This window comes from Haliotis cracherodii, unplaced genomic scaffold (assembly GCF_022045235.1).
Source record: "Haliotis cracherodii isolate W230 unplaced genomic scaffold, xgHalCrac1.p SCAF_6, whole genome shotgun sequence".
NCBI lineage: Eukaryota > Metazoa > Mollusca > Gastropoda > Lepetellida > Haliotidae > Haliotis > Haliotis cracherodii.
The window spans coordinates 14,712,771-14,730,708 of record NW_027266319.1 but is presented as its reverse complement, the minus strand read 5'-3'; positions in this window follow the sequence as shown (position 1 = coordinate 14,730,708).

The window sequence follows — 17,938 nt, the reverse complement described above, 5'->3', positions numbered from 1 at the left end:
GGGCGAATTAACAAACATCGCTCAAACACATCTGTGGTCATAACTGTCACTTGCCACGTACATAAAACAGATGATGTTCTGACGACAAAGCATGTTGGGCGCTTCCATATCACTTCAGTAATGTAATCAATATATTGCGTGACCTCTTCGGGCGCCCAGGCAAACACAACGCTTCGTCGATTTACGTAAACCTCCTGATGACGTTATTGGGTATGCGGTTACACTCATTTAGGAATAACTTTTTTAATTTGAAGTTTACACGATATACGGCTTTTTCATTGGACGAGCGGTCGGTCACATGACCACGAAATTGACGTTCATAAGTGTATGAACGACTCAATTTGAAGTTCATACGTTTTTCACGAGACCGTGTTCTCGAAATGACGTAAACACTGACGGACTACTTCCACATTCCCGGGGAAAACCCTGGGAATTCCCTAGCACGAAAACATACATAAGCGTTCTTTCTGATCATTTAGAGTCTTTCATCTTGGTCTCAGTGTTACAGTATACATTGAGAAACGTCAGAGAGCGTGACTGCATGATTGTTCACGAATATCCTCGTTACGGCCTATCCTAATGGACAAACGAAGAAATGCACATCTAAACTATCTTAGTGTCGACACGATCCGTGTCCAGGCTGACAGTGACCGTATCCAGCAATCTCTACATTTACCTTTAATTTGTGTCTGTTTGACGCGTCTTTATTCACCTTTCGATGATCGGTCAGTTGACCAATGATGACTAACACATGTAGCCGCCACAGGGTCATTAACAACTTCGGAGGTTAGGTGAAAAGGGGTTTAACCTTCGCGTCCAAGATTATTGCACTTATATAGCGACGGACATGCACGTGTGTGTGTGGCCGCTTGTACTAGTCCGGACTGATGCCGATTTATATTGCTAGCTAACTGAGATACCATGCCGCAGTTTAACATAAATACCCCACTGAGACACAGTATACTGACTCCGAGCCGACCAGTCCTTATTTTATCCCCTAAATGCCGAGCGCCAGACAGGGTAACAACATGTACCATCTTTTAACGTCTTTAAGTATGACGCGGTCGGGGATCGAACCCCGACCTTCCGCTCTCCGGGCGGACGCTCTACCACTAGTCCACGGAGGCGGTCAAACAACAATTTTCTCTCAATTTTGACGTCTTGTACTTTATGTAAATGTATCATGACCCGCTGTCATTGTGATTGACCTACTGAGCGAGTTCTCTACAGAACTTTCTCATCTAATGAGGATATGATTTGAACACATGTGCTGCGTAAGATGTTTTTAAAGAGCAAGTTGTGCATCCATACGCCCATGTCACCTCTCTTTTTGAGGAACTATTTTACACCGTGATCTAGCTTCTTGTTGTATGGCTGTCAGTGTAAACATGAAGTCACACGTATTAAATAAAATTATGTTTAGATCTCGGCCTACATCCTTTGAGGTAAGAAATTGTGATAAAAAAATATAAGAATTGACTTTCACTTTTTGCGAGTTTATTGGAGAATGAACCTTCATAGAGTGAGGGCCAAAGTGTATTCCATGATGCGCGAAACGTCAACAAATCCAACTTCAATCCTTATATTGACAGATACCTAAATCATAACAAAATAATCCATAAAACATCAAACTTTAATTATTGAAACTATATCAACGCGGAGAGTTGTGACGTCATCCGTCCCAAACATTACATTTAGTGGGACATCCCTTGGTTTTACAAACGGCAGAAAATGGCGGCGACCGCAGTGTCATCCGCTTGAAATACAAGTTGCACCCTGTAAAGTAGCGTTGGAATTGGAAAGAAATCCAGACCCGGCTCATGCTGAAAATGGCTAAATGTTAACGTTCTGTGAACTTTTGGTGTGTGTCATACTACGACTGCTGATGACGGGGATTACTTGGTAGTAGGAAGTTTTCACCTAGGCGGGGTCACCCGCTACTGTCAATATTCAATAATGTACGTTCCAACTGTACGTTGTTCGGTTGGTTCGGTAGGTTTGGACGGTGTCTTATGCGTCGCCTTAGATGATCCAAGAGATGTTCCACCGGTGAGAGGTCTGGTCAGCGTGACGGTCAGGGCAACACGGGTACCGTATTGACGTTGAGAAAGTCCTGGATTATTCGAGCAGTGTGGGACCTGACATGGTCCTGTTGGAACATTATCCTTTGTGACAGTCTTCTGATAAAGGTAAACCGCGGTCATATAGCTGGAATATTGCTGGGTGCGGCGTTAAACAACAAACAAACAAAAAATGAGAAAGGGAAGGACAACAGGGCAATGACTTCAGATTTACATCCCTGTAACGTTGGGCGTTCAAATTTCCACGGAGTATGACAAGACGTGTCTTCCTTTAACGACAAATCCCGCTCCACACCATGATGCATCCAAGGCCAAACGTACCCTCTGCTGAACGTCGCTGAGCGTCGCAGAGCAGTATCCTCGAACAATCATGATGCTGCCAACGTCGCACATGTCGTCGAGATCACTGACGTCTATTTCCCCGAAGTTGACGGGAAAAGGGCATTCCGAGGTGGGGTCTGCAGGCCCGAATTCCTGCACAACGTAATCGTCTTGACACTGTGTGTCTGCTGATTGACATTGTCATTAATGATGGTTTGGGATCCAACCGCTTGCTGTCTATACCCACTATATCGCACGTTCGCGAAACCTTTATTGTTTCTCCTCCGTTAGTGGCAAGTATTTTAACTCCCTTGGGGTATGTAGAGAGTACCATGCTTTCCGATGAGAAAGGCTTTTGTTTATTCCGCATTCCGTCAAGGTGTTTTACGGATTTCAGTGGATTTCAGTAAATTTCAGGGGATTTCAGGGAACTGTGAGTTTCTGTTGACTTTATGTTAGAAATTCAGTATAATTAACATCTTGAATATGATGAACTCAGTTTCTAAGTTCAGAGGTTTCGAAAACGTTACATTTAGCAATAATCCACCTATAGGACGGGAGTAGATAATTGAAGTTGGACCAAACCTATAAATATCCATTTTACACCCTTGCGAAACTAGGCAGGAATAATGGAGTTATATTTTGGCTGGACTAACGAGTCTATGCACAGTCCAATCAAAATCGTGTAACGAAAACGACATCCGGTTCGTTAACTGCTGTGCAGATGTCGGTCGATTGCAGGATTTGCAAAGCATGTGTACCGCCAATTCGGCGTCATCAGATATTTCAAAATCTTTTCATGGTTTTCAAATACATTCCCTTCGTAGATTTCTATCGTGTTTTCTGCACGAAATGTATTGCCACACATCCTTTGAATATTGTAGTAACCGCATCTGTGCATTTTGTAACCTGTAATTGTAGATTAACTATGCCTACCGACAATGACTGAAAATAGTACTATTCTATGAATATCAGCTTCCGCGGAGATGCGGCCGTCTAACCAGCTATTTCAATCAGAGGAGGTTTATTGTGATTTAATAGCCTCTGATTGACCAATCAGGATCGAGTTATTTCCAAATTCATGGTAGAATTGTTTATATTGATTGTTCAAGCAGAACTTTAAACGCCTAAAGCAATCAGCTAACGAAACCACGCATTCTTCATTTTGATTGGGTATCAAAGATCGCTCAGGTTTAAGCAGATGCGACCTCCTATGGGGGATTTGTAAGATCTTCATGTAGAGAGGTATCGTATCTGAGTAAAAGATCTGATTTTAATGCAATTTCTGTATGAAAACGTTTACCTTTGAGAGCTGTCCTTACAGCCACAATGCTTCAGAATCAATATTAGGTAAAGGTTTTTATTTGGAAAAGGGTCATGATTAGGTTTTGTCGCATTTATTTATTTTAATCTTTTAATCACAGCCTCAACTGACGTGTACTTTGTGTATTTGGTTGGCTGATTTGGTTTCGCAATAAGGATTATTCCAGCTATATGACGGCGGTCTGTAAAAAATCGTGACAATCCAGTGACTGATATCATGAGCATCGATCCACAAAATTCGGATGCGATGTCATGCATCAACCAAGTCAGCGAGCCTTACCACCCGATCCCGTTCGTCACTTCTTACGACAAGCATAGTCGCCTTATACGGAAAGCATGGGTTGCTGAAGAGCAATTCTACCCCGGATCTTCTCGGGTCTTGTATCTTTGGCAAATTGCAAATGTTCACATTATTTCATGAATAGAGAGGCCTTTAAACACCATCGGCAGTCACCGAATCGCTTGAATTTTTTATAACCCCATGCTGAACTATGCTGAAGCGCTTATAACAATAAATAATAATAAAACATAATAAAAATAGATAAATAAAAATGAGCCAAATGAGGCCAGCTTGTTTTCCTAACCACTCCTTACATACAACAACCATCACTTGGTGTTAAATCAATACATTGATTTAATAATACCTGGATGCATGTGTTTTGAATCACAGTGGGTGAACTGCATTAAGTCGCAATGTTTGACCTGACTTTTTTATTCAATATTTTGTAAATTCTAAACCAAGATAAAATGAATACACGCAAAGATAAACAAACAGTGAGAATAGTAAGATAATTTGAATACTTGCAGGAACTGATTGCATATGTAAGACATTCATTATCTATTACAGCATGCTTAAAGGGGAAGTGTACACGCAAAAATCACTTTCTTTCTTTTTCTAAACAAAACGCAATTTTAGAATTAGTTAGTATCTGTGTCTGAAAATATAAACTCATTTTTTTCACAGTGAAAGTAGGAAGCTCATAATAGTGTGAAAATGTCATGCCGTTATGAGGCCTTCGTTTCTCGAGCTAAACAGGCCTGAGTTATCCCCCTTAGATTATGACGTAATTGGTGCCAATTCAACTGGGTCCCTGTCTATTCTCAACGCAAAAGATATCAAGTACCAGTTTGCGGTAAAACAACATGGCCTACGACACACTCCGGCGCAGTGGTGACTCTGCATAACACTGAGACGCTAGAATCACACACCTGTACCTACACCACGTGAAGCGGCTCTAACAAAGCATGATGACGTCATAATGTTTATCAATTGGCACCAATGACGTCATATTGCAAGGGGCATAAGCCATGGTGTTTTTGTTCTGGAAATAGAACACTTGGTAAATGTGAAAAATATAAATCGTTTTAATGCAAAAAAATTGTTAATTAATTTGATATTTTTATATTTTTGTCTATGACACTTCTAGGTTAACACTTTTAATGTGGAAAAAGTACAAGAAAAATAGGTTCCTTTCTGTGTGAACTTGCCCTTTAAGCATTTATTATAAAAAACGCCAAGATCATATAACTACACACAGAAGCACATAATCAATGAATATGGACCGGTAGTTTAAACGTTTTCAGTAACTGATTGCATATAATTAATACGAACATTTAAGAAATTCACATATACGTCTACATTTTCCCAAAGGGAATCATATATGGCGCCAAGACAATATTAACTGGTACACTTGCAGTTACTGATTTAAAGAATATTTATATAATTAATTAATTAATTAATTATATTTTTCACAAATAAACTTCACATGCCAACTGCAGGGAAAGTCGTTGAGTTTTCCATTTGCAATGTAGACACAGTGTTCGGTCAGTCCATTTGGTTCCCCTAAGTGCCACAGACTACCATTTACCGGACGTCCGTCTCCCCACAGATACGTTCCGTGCACTGCGCTATCATCGGCGCCAACTTGTAATATGGTCGAACTCCCTGGAATGAATTAGCTATCAGTAGGGTTTTACACCCCTTGAACACATGTACATCAGTTAGAACACGACGTAGCAGCTTCATTCGCCAGGAGTGAATGCGTGAGTCGGGTTTAACTCCGTTGTGAACAGTATTTCAGTTTTATTACGGCGTGACAGCTTGATGTGGGAGGAAATCCACGAGTACGGGTATGGTGCTGAAAAAACAAGCCTCCGAATCGCAACGCCTTAAAGAAGTGGACCACCCATTCCCCTAATGTGGCAGGAATTCTCATTGGGACGCAGGTTTTATAAAAGCCACGAGCACATGCCTGGTGCTGACAAACTCTTTGTAATCAGGATGAATCAGGAATTCGAGCCCTGTCACAATTAAGTAATGCAGCTATCTGTCCAGCGTCTTAGACTCTCAGGGTTACTCTCGTTTCCTCACTTAAATGCCATAATAAATATTAGAAAGCGTGCGCAGATGTAAGAGAGATCTATCATATTGTAATTGAATTTAAGGATCAAAGCAGGCCATACTTCCAACATTCAAATGTGATAGTCAGGAAGAGCTACGCGTCGTTATCATGGATATCAATCCTTTCAGGTGTCGCTTTTAGGCAAGAGAACCAGTGAAAATCAGCCATTTATATCGACAGTCATCCACACAAGTGTATGACAAAAAGGAAGAGATTATATATGAACCAGTTGTTCATGTCAGAATATACAGTGACGGAGTCGGTATCACAACGGGCAACGAAAAACAGCTGGTGGTTGTCACTTACCAAGGCTCATATTTGATATTGCTTCCCATCTGTGGGAGTCAGAAAGAACTACGAGTCTGTCCCCGTGTCGGCTACACTGAGTGACGGCGGAGTCGTTGGTGGCCGGTGTGGGGGATAGCCAGATGCACATCTGCACATCCCTGAGGAAGATGTACCCGTATTCTACTGGGCACCATCCTGAAAAAACATGCTTAGGTGTGGGTACAATCAATGAAGAGAATATCGCAAAACATCATTAGGAGTGAGTGAGTGAGTGAGTTGGGTTCAAGGCCGCTTTTAACAGTATTCCAGTTATATCACGGCGTGTCAGCTTAATGTGGGAGGAAAGCCAGAAGTGATGCAGGTCTCAGACGTTTACCACTTCGGTGAAACCCACGAGCACGGGTATGGTGCTGACAAACCTAGAAACATAATCGGGGCGAACCGGTATTCGAACCCACAATCATAGGTTTCAGGCGTGCCCAAGGGAAGCAACCCTGCACAGCGAATCGCGGTGCCTCACGTCTGGGCCATCCGTGCCCCTACATGATAAGAAACGTTTGGTCACTGACTGGTAATCAGATGGTCAATTTGTCAATATGCTTAGTGAGGCGTACCTACTTGATTTCACATAAGGTTTCCATTGGACATGTATCACGTCACTTCCAGTAAGTGAGATGTGATGGTTTTCACAGAATATATTGCACTATCACATAATGGGTAGGCTTCTCGGCAGGATAAAGCCAACGGAAAAAAACGATATCGGTTGGGGTCATATGCGGATAGAGATGCAAATATCAAAGGTCAAGTAGGGACTACTTTCACTGTTTATAAACAAACATGGCGTCACCCTCGTCATTCGGCGATCGAGTCAGAATTAACCATCGGGAATCTGGTTAAACTACAGGGATAATTGCTATCATTATCAAAAGAACAGTCTAATAAACTGAAAATCAATGTCTGACTGTGACGGAGCTAAGGCATTTTATAAGTTTTGGCAACTTTGGAGATAAAAATTTCGAAACAATTTTGCGAGGGCACGAGGCCTTGCCAAGCCAGATCAGTAGCCATATCTGTGCTTGCAGAACTCTGCGGCTTGAAACCTAGGCCTTCTCAACAAATTAAAATAGTTGGATTTGGCCGAAATATGTTTGAATTGTTACCTTGTTTCGTTTTGTCGCCGTGTGTACATCTGACAGACCGACTGTCAACAACGTCTGACCGTGGCCGTGACGACTCATAGATTAGGGTTATAGTAGCTTCCCTTTGAAAAAGGGCAGTTACTCTAGTGGACAGAACGATGGATTGCCGCGAAAGGCCATTAAAAACAATGGTTGTTTGCGTATATTTTGCCTCGCCAATGTACAAGAAACAGATTTCAGTTGGAACTATATTGACTACTGTCGCTGCCCGACTGACACATCACTTACCCTGTGACGTAATAAATATTAATGCGCGTATTCCAGGAAAATTTGCAATGTTTTGGTAATGTTTATGAGTAAGGGAAAGCGATTTTGAAGCACAGAATTAAAGAATGACATTATATGATAAAGAGGTTATCACGCTTGTGTGTTTGGGGATGGTAAATATTCTGTATTAGGAATAAAAACTATGTATTTAGCTCGCCAAGGCTCGCTAAATACAATGTTTATTCCTAATGCAGGATATTTACCATCCCCAAACACACTCGCGTGATAACCTCTATACATTGTGAAATATGTCAAAGACGACAGCTGTGATCAGCGATCACTGGTCAGTGAGACGAGTCGGCGAAGACGAGTGCTGGCGTTTCGTACGTGTGTGGGTTTAGGAAGGATAATGAATGAATGAATGAATGAATGAATGAATGAGTATGGTTTTACGCCGCGTTTAGCAATATTCCAGCAATGTCACGGCGGGGGACACCAGAAATCGGCTTCACACATTGTAGCCTTGTAGGGAATCGAACCCGGGTGTTGGGCGTGACGAACTAACGCTTTAACCACCCGACCGCCCCTAAGAAGGATAAAGTATATGGAGTTTTTGATTCTGCGTTATTGTGCATCTGTGTGTGTGAGGTCAAGACGAATATCAGCATATGTGGTTTCTTAATGTGTGTGTGTGTGTGTGTGTGTGTGTGTTTTATTGTTTGTGTGCATGTTTATTCACATTACTGTCTGCGTGTTTGTGGTCAAGAAGGGTATCAGCATCTCAGGTCACTTTATATGAGTGTGTGAATGTGTGTTTGTGAGAGAAAGAGAGAATGCGTGTGTGTGTGTGTGTGTGTGTGTGTGTGTGTGTGTGTGTGTGTGTGTGTGTGTGTGTGTTTTGTTTGTGTGCATGTTTATTCACATTACTGTATGCGTGTTTGTGGTCAAGAAGGGTATCAGCGTCTGAGGTCAGTTTATGTGAGTGTGTGAATGTGTGTTTGTGAGAGAAAGAGAGAATGCGTGTGTGTGTGTGTGTGTGTGTGTGTGTGTGTGTGTGTGTGTGTGTGTGTGTGTGTGTGTGTGTGTGTGTGTGTTTGGACATGTGTCTTCGTTTTTGAAGTTAAAGAACGCTGTATAACAACCTGAGGTCATTAGTAAGTAGGGCTTTGTAATTGTAATACACGTACCTCTGTCTGTGTAGGCGTAGTAGCTCTCTTGGGCTTCCAGGTCTCCGGTGCTAACCTGATGAAACCTGTCTGGCGCAAAGGTAGTACACAAGGAGGCTAGCTTGTCGTACTTGAAGACAGAACATCTTTGGTTTCGTGCACAGTTGACAGCACATGCATCTACTCGTGTAGACATCATTGCCGCTTTCTTGAACAGGTACATGGAGAAGTCGTGTCTACGTCGTGCCAGGAGCTCGAATGTGGATTTGCTTCCAGTCCTTGAAATAAAGACAGAGAAAAAAACAATGATTTGGAAGTATTGACTCCAGTCATCAATAAATTCAAAACGCCGTCAGTCTCGATTATCTGCCGATACGTCGTCAGTCTAAAATATCTGATGAAACAGATTAAATAGTCATGTGATTTTATGATAATAACTGAAAATAAGTGATGACACCATGTGTTCGTAACATTGGGAAGCATGTCCTTCTCTTCCGGTAACGCCCACCACTCACACAAGTTTCATTGGAATAATAAGTGCCATTGGATAAGGAGTTTTTAAAACTCCACGTACAAATCACAGACAAGCATTGTGTCATATTTAGTCAAATCCTCTGAATGTCTACCCTAAACACGGTGTATGGTGATCATTATGCATATCATTAATATCTATTATTAACGTGTCCCTACAGAAGACTTATGAATAGCCAAGTCACTACCTGACTACATCCTGAACATATTATCAACTTAAAATAACTGTAAACTCTATATCATAATTTTTATGGCGCGGTCCTATATGTACTGAAAAACCAATATGATGTGGTTACAAACATTGCTTGGCTCTCGGATTCGGGGACTTGCTTTAGTTTGGATGCGCTTATAGACACATACTAGAGCCACTCAAACAACCCAAATTCCCTCATACGTGTACAACCAACCCAGCCCCCACCCCAAACCAACCCCAACCCCAATTGTCACTCCTCTAGGTTTCGATCATACCTGCTGGGGAAAGCAAATACCCAGATATTGCACCCAAACGCGAAAAGAACTCTAACATACAAAGGCAGAATTTAATATTCTTTCAACTTATTTCAGAGACACATTCTAAAGAAAAAAATTGGTTTTAGATACGAACGGCAAAGAACGTGTAACGGATACTCCGTTGTTGACAGCGAAGAAATGTATCCCTCCTTCCGTACTAAATCTCAATGTTCTTGTCATTCTACTTCACGATCACCTTCAAATTGAATATAAATTACTGAGTCATTATGGCCTCTGAAATATAATATATAGTTTCCATTGTTTAAAATGAGAAACTTACAATGTCGCACTACCAGGCTTAGATACGTGGTTATAATTTGACAGCATAGTTCTTGAATGTCCATCTACACAAAATCATGTGGTTAACAACAATGTATGCAACTAGGCAACTTCTTTAACGCAGAAGTGAAACGGTAAGTGTGCTAGCCTCATTTATAAAGTTATTATTAATATTATCATGTTCGAACACTTACGTCAACGCGGAGAGCATCTGCAGACAGAGCATGATCTCCAGTCTCATCATCTTCTTTGGATGCATGCACTACGTATTACCTTCATTGAACAACAGAAACTGTGAACTGCTTGTTACTCTGTTACCGCTGTGGAGCAGTCTTCACAGTACGGTAAGCGTGATGAATACAGCGATATTCCTTGACAAGCTTCAACAACTCGAAAGATCAATCTGTACATACAAGAAACAGCAATTACGATAATCAATGACAAAATAGTTCAACAACTGTAATTAAAATCACAATCACCCTATATGTTTGTTTATTAATAAGTCTAAGCGATTGTAATCATCTTATTTCAAAAGGGAGAATATGGATCAGCAGATATTCATTACACTAGTGATGGCGAAACCGTTTCAATCATTTATGAATTCTTGTACTTGATAATAAGGTTTTCTGATTAACCAGATGACATGACTTAAATTCCCACAAGGATTTGGTCCTAGCCCTTGTAATAAGGAAAGAGAAAAATAACTAATCGTTTTGAATCATTGGTTTCATTCATTACTAAATTTGTAACGTGAACGCCAGAGAATAATCATTCTCGAATATTTGCCGAAACACATAACATAGAGCGTAAAAGCAAACACAAACAAACAAACAGTTATAGTCATGTAGGTAGGTACATGTATATTGAACTTCGGATTTAAGTTCCGATCCAGTGTGTTACATGCTTTGTTGGTGGGTTGGTTGGTTTCAGCAACCCATGCTTGCTGTAAAAGAGGGTCCTGATGGGGGGGGGGGGGGGGGGGGGGGGTCCCATAAGCAGTAAGCAGTAAAATTTAGGGTACTTTTTCATTAAGCAGTATTTTTTTCTTCTTTTTCAACATAATCGTCTCGAAAAAATTTTGGGGGTCGCATATTTGTTTCACAAAAATGCCAAATGAATGTTTCAACAAGTATCATAATATTATCACCAGGTTATTTTACCTACATTTTTCTACAACATCCATCAATACTTTTGGGCAATATTTGATATTCCTACACAAGTGCATTTCATAAATAACTTTTATTTCAGGATGTTCTATTTCAGGGTGAAATTACAATATCGACCTTGGCGGGACATGGGACTTTTAATTCTGCTTTCGTTTTATCCTGACAATTCATATTTTTAATACCGGGTAAAATCTAAATCGCTAAACTTTCTAGACTGGTCCCCTGCATCAGTTGCGCAGCCTGCTTTCTGTGGCAAAGCATTTGGGTCTTGAAGACAGACTGTTTTTGACCATTTTAATCATATTACGATAAGCAGTAAATTATTTATTTACGTCAAGCAGTATTTTCCGTTAAGGATTTACAATTAAAAAAAGATCAATTTTACGTTTACGATGTTTAGCGTTTGAAGGACCCTCGTAAAACTATGCTTGTCGTAAGAAGCGACTAACGGGATCGGGTGGTCAGGCTCGCTGACTTGGTTGATGAATGTCATCGATCCCAATTGCGTGGATCGATGCTCATGATATCAATCACTGGATTGTCTGATCCAGACTGGATTATTTCCAGACCGCCGCCATATAGCTGGAATATTGCTGAGTGCGGCGTTAAACAACAAACAAACAAACAAACATGCAAGTCAAGCTTCACAGGGTAAACACGGGGCGGACTTTGCAAGCGGTCAAAAGCGCCATGCTAGCAAGCGCCAGATGCTGAGATCGTATCCCGCTAGTGACCAGGTTGATATTCAGCCTTGGGACCAACAATGTTTACAAGGTCCTTACAGTGTTATCACTACCCCTAGTGTACAGTATGCACTCAAAATAACCCACTCGCCCGATGGTAGATGACCAGATGGTTGAAACACGAATACGTACTTACACCCGAAACACAAGTGTAAACACGTGTGGTGTCACCCTGGGCAAGTGACTTAATTTAAATGTGCCGCTGTTCACCCAGCAGGGAATGGTTACCCGATGAGTGAGGTGGATGTAAAACCTTCTAGCGCCTCTGAGCAGCTTGGGTTGTATCCTCCCCAGGGAATTGAGAATGATAACTGAAATGCAAACGGATCCACTGGTTGGGGAACAAATAAAACCGCATTTGAGCAGATCCTATTACCTGGATACCTGCGGTATATAAATGTGTAGTTTAAAAACATGTGGTACAAATAAAAATAGGGAATTGCTTCGGACATAATTTTTGTCACTCGTGCGTCAAATTTGGGACGCTTTCCACATATTCAATAATGCCTTTGGAAACGTTTCTTAGCCTTTGAATGCTATTGGGATAGAGTCGCATGCCGCTCCTTGACATCTTTTCAGAAAGAACATGCATCGATTGTACCGCAATGGTTGTGAAATGTATAGACCAAAGGCTGGAGCTGCAGGAATATTGCTCCACATAAATAGAAATTTAACTTTTAACATCCCTCTTGCCATGCAGCCTTGTGGATTGATTTTGTCACCCTGAAAACAAATTATCTACGTTAATTCTGAAAAGTGTTATGATAAACAGTTTTGACGTAAATCGTCTGTTTCCGTTTCCACGTCTAATACAAAGGCGTTATTGGCAATTTTCGTCATTCTGGAATCAATATTCATTACATCAGGTTTATTCATACTCACAGCTTAAAGTTTGGTTTGTTTGTTGTTTAACGCCGCACTCGGTAATATTCCAGCTATATGACGGTCTGTAAATAATTCAGTCTGGACCAGACAATCCAGTGATTGATATCATGAGCATCGATCTACGCAATTGGGATCGATTACATACATCAACCAAGTCAGCGAGCCAGACCACCCAATCCCGTTAGTCGCCTCTTACGACAAGAATAGTTGCCTTTTACGGCAAGTATGGGTTGCTGAACACCTATTCTACCCCGGATCTTCACGGGAAAAAAGTCTCAATTTGAATCCAGAATAATGTACAAGTATTATTGACTGTGTACATATTTTCATAAAGTTGTGCACATTCGCCCCCCACCCTCCTCCAAAAAAAGGAAACAAATTAAAAATAAAAGCAACAAAACAACAGCAACAAATAATTAAAATATTGTATCAGCTCTTGTACTCACGGGTATGACTCTATTAAGTTATCCATATGTGTAAACTGTGGCATGTTATCGTAGTGGGATAGCACACGCACACACACACATCCGAATCGAATCATTTGAAATGCGTGAAAATAAGGAATAATATACGAGGGGTGTTCAATAAGTTTTGCAACTTCAATTTAAGACTTAGTCGCAGAATATTTTTTGCACTTTATTTTTTAATATAATGTCCATTCACCTCTATACACTTATTCCATTTGTCCTTCAAGATTTTAATACCTCTTTATAGAAATCCGCAGATTGGCCCTCTAACCAAGCCTCTGTGGCAGCCTCGTCATCCTGGAAGCGTCTTCACGAAGGGCAGATTTCATTTACCGGAACAGGAAATAGTCAGTGGGCGCTAAGTCGGGTTAGAACAGTTAAATCACCCACTCTACAGCCAAGACTTAGCCCCCAGTGACCCCAAAACAAAAGGAAAATACAGGTTATATCCATTAACGTCACTACTTTCAAATAAAATCATTTGCATTAATTTCAAAATGGCATATTCATGACTGTGTATTTCTTTATGACGGAGTACAAGTAACTGTACAAGTTACAACGGCGATTCCAAGTAGTGTGGAGGCCAGACTGGAATAGGTGTACAGTTGTCCTGTTTTACTTATTTCGCTTACCGTTCGAGATGTGGACATAAGTGAATTACTGTGTTCTAACGAGATGAACATTAATAAGCCCGTGAAGATCCGGGGTAGAATAGGTCTTCAGCAACCCATGCTTGCCGTAAAAGGCGACTCTGCTTGTCGTAAGAGGCGACCAACGGGGTCGCGTGGTCAGGCTCGATGACTTGGTTGATCCATGCCATCGTATACCAGCGGCGCAGATCGATGGTTATGATGTCTATTTAAGCATTGAATGTACCAGTCAAGGGTCATTATGACAGAAATTGTTTTCAACCAATTACAGAATCGCACACTGAATACAAAGCTTTAATAAGCATCAATATGTATGTATTCAGTTTTAATAAAATATGTTCTTTTGGTTATCCTTGTTTAGTTTTGTTTGTTTGTTGTTTAACGCCGCAATCAGCGATATTCCTGCGAGCCTGACCACCCGATCCCGTTAGTTGCCTTTTACGACAAGTATGGAAAGACCAATTGTAACCTGGGTCCACTTGCACAAAGCGATCTTAGTGCTATAACTATTGTAAGCCTATGTTAAAGTATGGGAGTTACGATCATCCTAGTACTAAGATCGCTCTTCACGGGACTTTCTTGTATTTGGCAACATGGGCGGTTCAGAAGATTTAGCGCAGTTCAACAAATCGCCATGCTACATCAGCCGGTTGCACGATTCCGACTATTTTATGAGCATGTGTTTACGAATATCTATCAAACAGAGACGATACCAGGTGTCGTGAGAGTATCCAACCGGTGGCACCCGTCACAAACACACGAAAAGGCAAGTAAAATGTTCACCTGAAAAAACACGGGAACATATATAATATGCAGTAAATTGCATCAGACATCCTTTTTGTCACTGAAGCGGTACATTATAGCTAAAATGGCTACAATTACAATAAAACGGCGTGCGCGTTATCAGGCAAAGTGCGAACATTTGGTCATTCTCAGGGCCACCTTGTCACGTTGCCCTGTGACGTCATGGATAATTTGCATACTTTCGTAAACAAATATGGCAGACTTTATCGCGAGATTGAGCGAGTGTCTCGCGCGCCGACTGATGACTCAACTATTTAGAAGAACGACAACGATTTAGATGAGGAAATTCGCGAGAGACTGCAGATGGAGAGTGAATCGCACATAAAGAGCCAAGTGCCACGCCCAGGAAGACGTCAACCCATTTTTTACAGGTGCGGAAAGCCTCCTTGGTCGCGGTTTCTCTGACGCTCGGCAGTAGGGACTAAAACAAGGACTAGTCAGCTCGGAGTCAGTGGTTAAACTACGGCATGGTATCTCAGTGGGTCTAAACTATAGAACCGGTATTACCCCCACACAAACACACTTTCTCTCTCTGTGGAGGCACGGGTGGCCCGGTCGTCAAAGGCGCCGCATTCGCAGTGCAGAGTTACGTCCCTTGGGTGCGCCAAACACCAACGATCGTGGGTGCGAAACCTGGTTCGATAATGTCATGAGTTTATGAATTGGTCAATGTCCCTCATTAAAACCAGAAAACGTGATTTTACAGTACGTTAGCGTTAAAGAATTAAAATATGTTGATATGATATTGATATGAATTCTGTGACTAATTCTGTGTATTGTAATGATTGTACGAGCGCTTCACAAACTCACATGACGACTTTTTGTAATGGTCTATATCCGTACATTTCGTCCTGTCAGATAGTACAGATGACTGTAAATAACAGGAAATATCGTCTTGTAACTCATCGTGAAATTGACTGGAAGGGTGAATTTCAGTACTTTGTGTTTTTCGACTTTCTAATCTCTCCTAACTAAATGCACAAGTCCGCAAGATCTCCTCCGTGGTCTTGTGTGTTAGAGTGAGTGAGTGAGTATCGTTTTACGCCGCTTTTAGCAATATTCCAGGAATATCACGGCGGGGGACACCAGAAATGGGCTTCACACATTGTACCCATGTCGGGTATCGAACCCGGTTCTTCGGCGTGACGAGCTAACGCTTTAACCACTAGGCTACCCGACCGCCCCCTTGTGTGTTAGAGCGTCTGTCCTGAGAACGGAAGATCATGGTATCGAGTCCCGTTAAAAGATACTTGTTTTTACCCTGTCTGGCGATCGGCATAAGTGCTGCATGCACCTCGCTTTATAAGTGCAATAATCTTGAACGCGAAGTTCAATCCCATCACACACACACACACACACACACACACACACACACACACACACATACATACATACAAATCTTTTCCCAGTAATATATGACAATGAACGTTGCCTAGGGCGCTAAACAATGAACAGGTCGATTAGGCAATTGGGTATATTGCCAGCATGGTTAACCTTTCTCCGCCGATTAAATGTTAAGAACGCCTTGTGACTATTTTATATCAAACCTACATACTTTAATGACGCGTGAAGATCCGGTTTAGAATAGGTCTTCAGCAACCTATGACTTGGTTGATGCATTTCTTTGTATTTCAATTGGTACTCATGATGTCAATCACTGGACTGTCTGATCTAGACTCGATTTATTTACAGAGCACCGTCATTACAGCTTGATTAGTTCTGGGTGCAGCGTAAACAAATAAATAAACAAAACTAGCATGATGTTTAAACATTATTTGAGATTGTAATGTTACACACAATAGCGAAAGAGTAGGATTTTATGGTGCTTCTAGTAATATTCCAACCCTATTTCGGCGGTGGCCACAAGGTATCGGCTGCACAGACAGGGACGAATAGGTCGATGGTTTGTATCGCCAAGAATGAAGACTTGATAAACGAGGATGAGGGAAGTTGAACCTGCGTGTCAAGTCAACGTTATCACACTGTTCCGCCTCGACGCGGGATAGAATAGGTCTTCAGCAGCCCATGCTTGCCGTAAAAGGTGACTCTGCTTATCGTAAAAGGCGACTAACGGGATCGGGTGGTCAGACTCGCTGACTTGGTTGATGCATGTCATCGATCCCAATTACGTGGATCGATACTCATGGTGTCAATCACTGGATTGTCTGGTCCAGACTCGATTATTTAAAGACCGCCGTCATATAGCTGGAATATTGGCGTAAAACAACCAACCAACCAACTTGCGTACTTTGTATCCCCAGGATGCGATTCCTGACAGTGACGACAGCAGCGACGAATGCCTTAGGGTATACGGTTAGTCAACAGACAGTGGGCAGGCGACTAAGGTTGCTGACGACCTATTTATTCTACGCCGGATCTTCACGGGTCCATATATTTATGAAACACTTTCAAAGAGTGATGATACCAGGTGTTAGTGAAAAAATGAGTGCATCCTGTCCGATCGCTGGCGCCCGTTACACACGCGCAAAGGCATGTCAATTTTTAACCTGAGAAACAACAAATTGGGAACATACGGTATAAATCAAAAAAAGAGATTTGCATCGAACATCATTTTTTAAACTGATGGGTCAAATTTGGAAATGTTATCCGAATGTCTACCATAAAGCTGTTTGAAGCAATGTTTAAAATGGAAGAATTACTTTGTTCCCAATAGCACACCACATTATTGAGTTGTGTTGTCCGTTCTTCGGGTACGAACACTTAACACTGATGAGACAATGGCACGTCATCGATAGTAATAGATGGCAATTAGAGAAAACGTTAGTAACATCAAGTACCTTACTGACAACCGTACTGAAGAAATAAGGCTCGCATGTACTGCCAGTCTCGTTTTGTCGTCACACCTAATATTGATGAAAATGTCAATTCATCGATAATAGGTTCGCATTTTGTGCT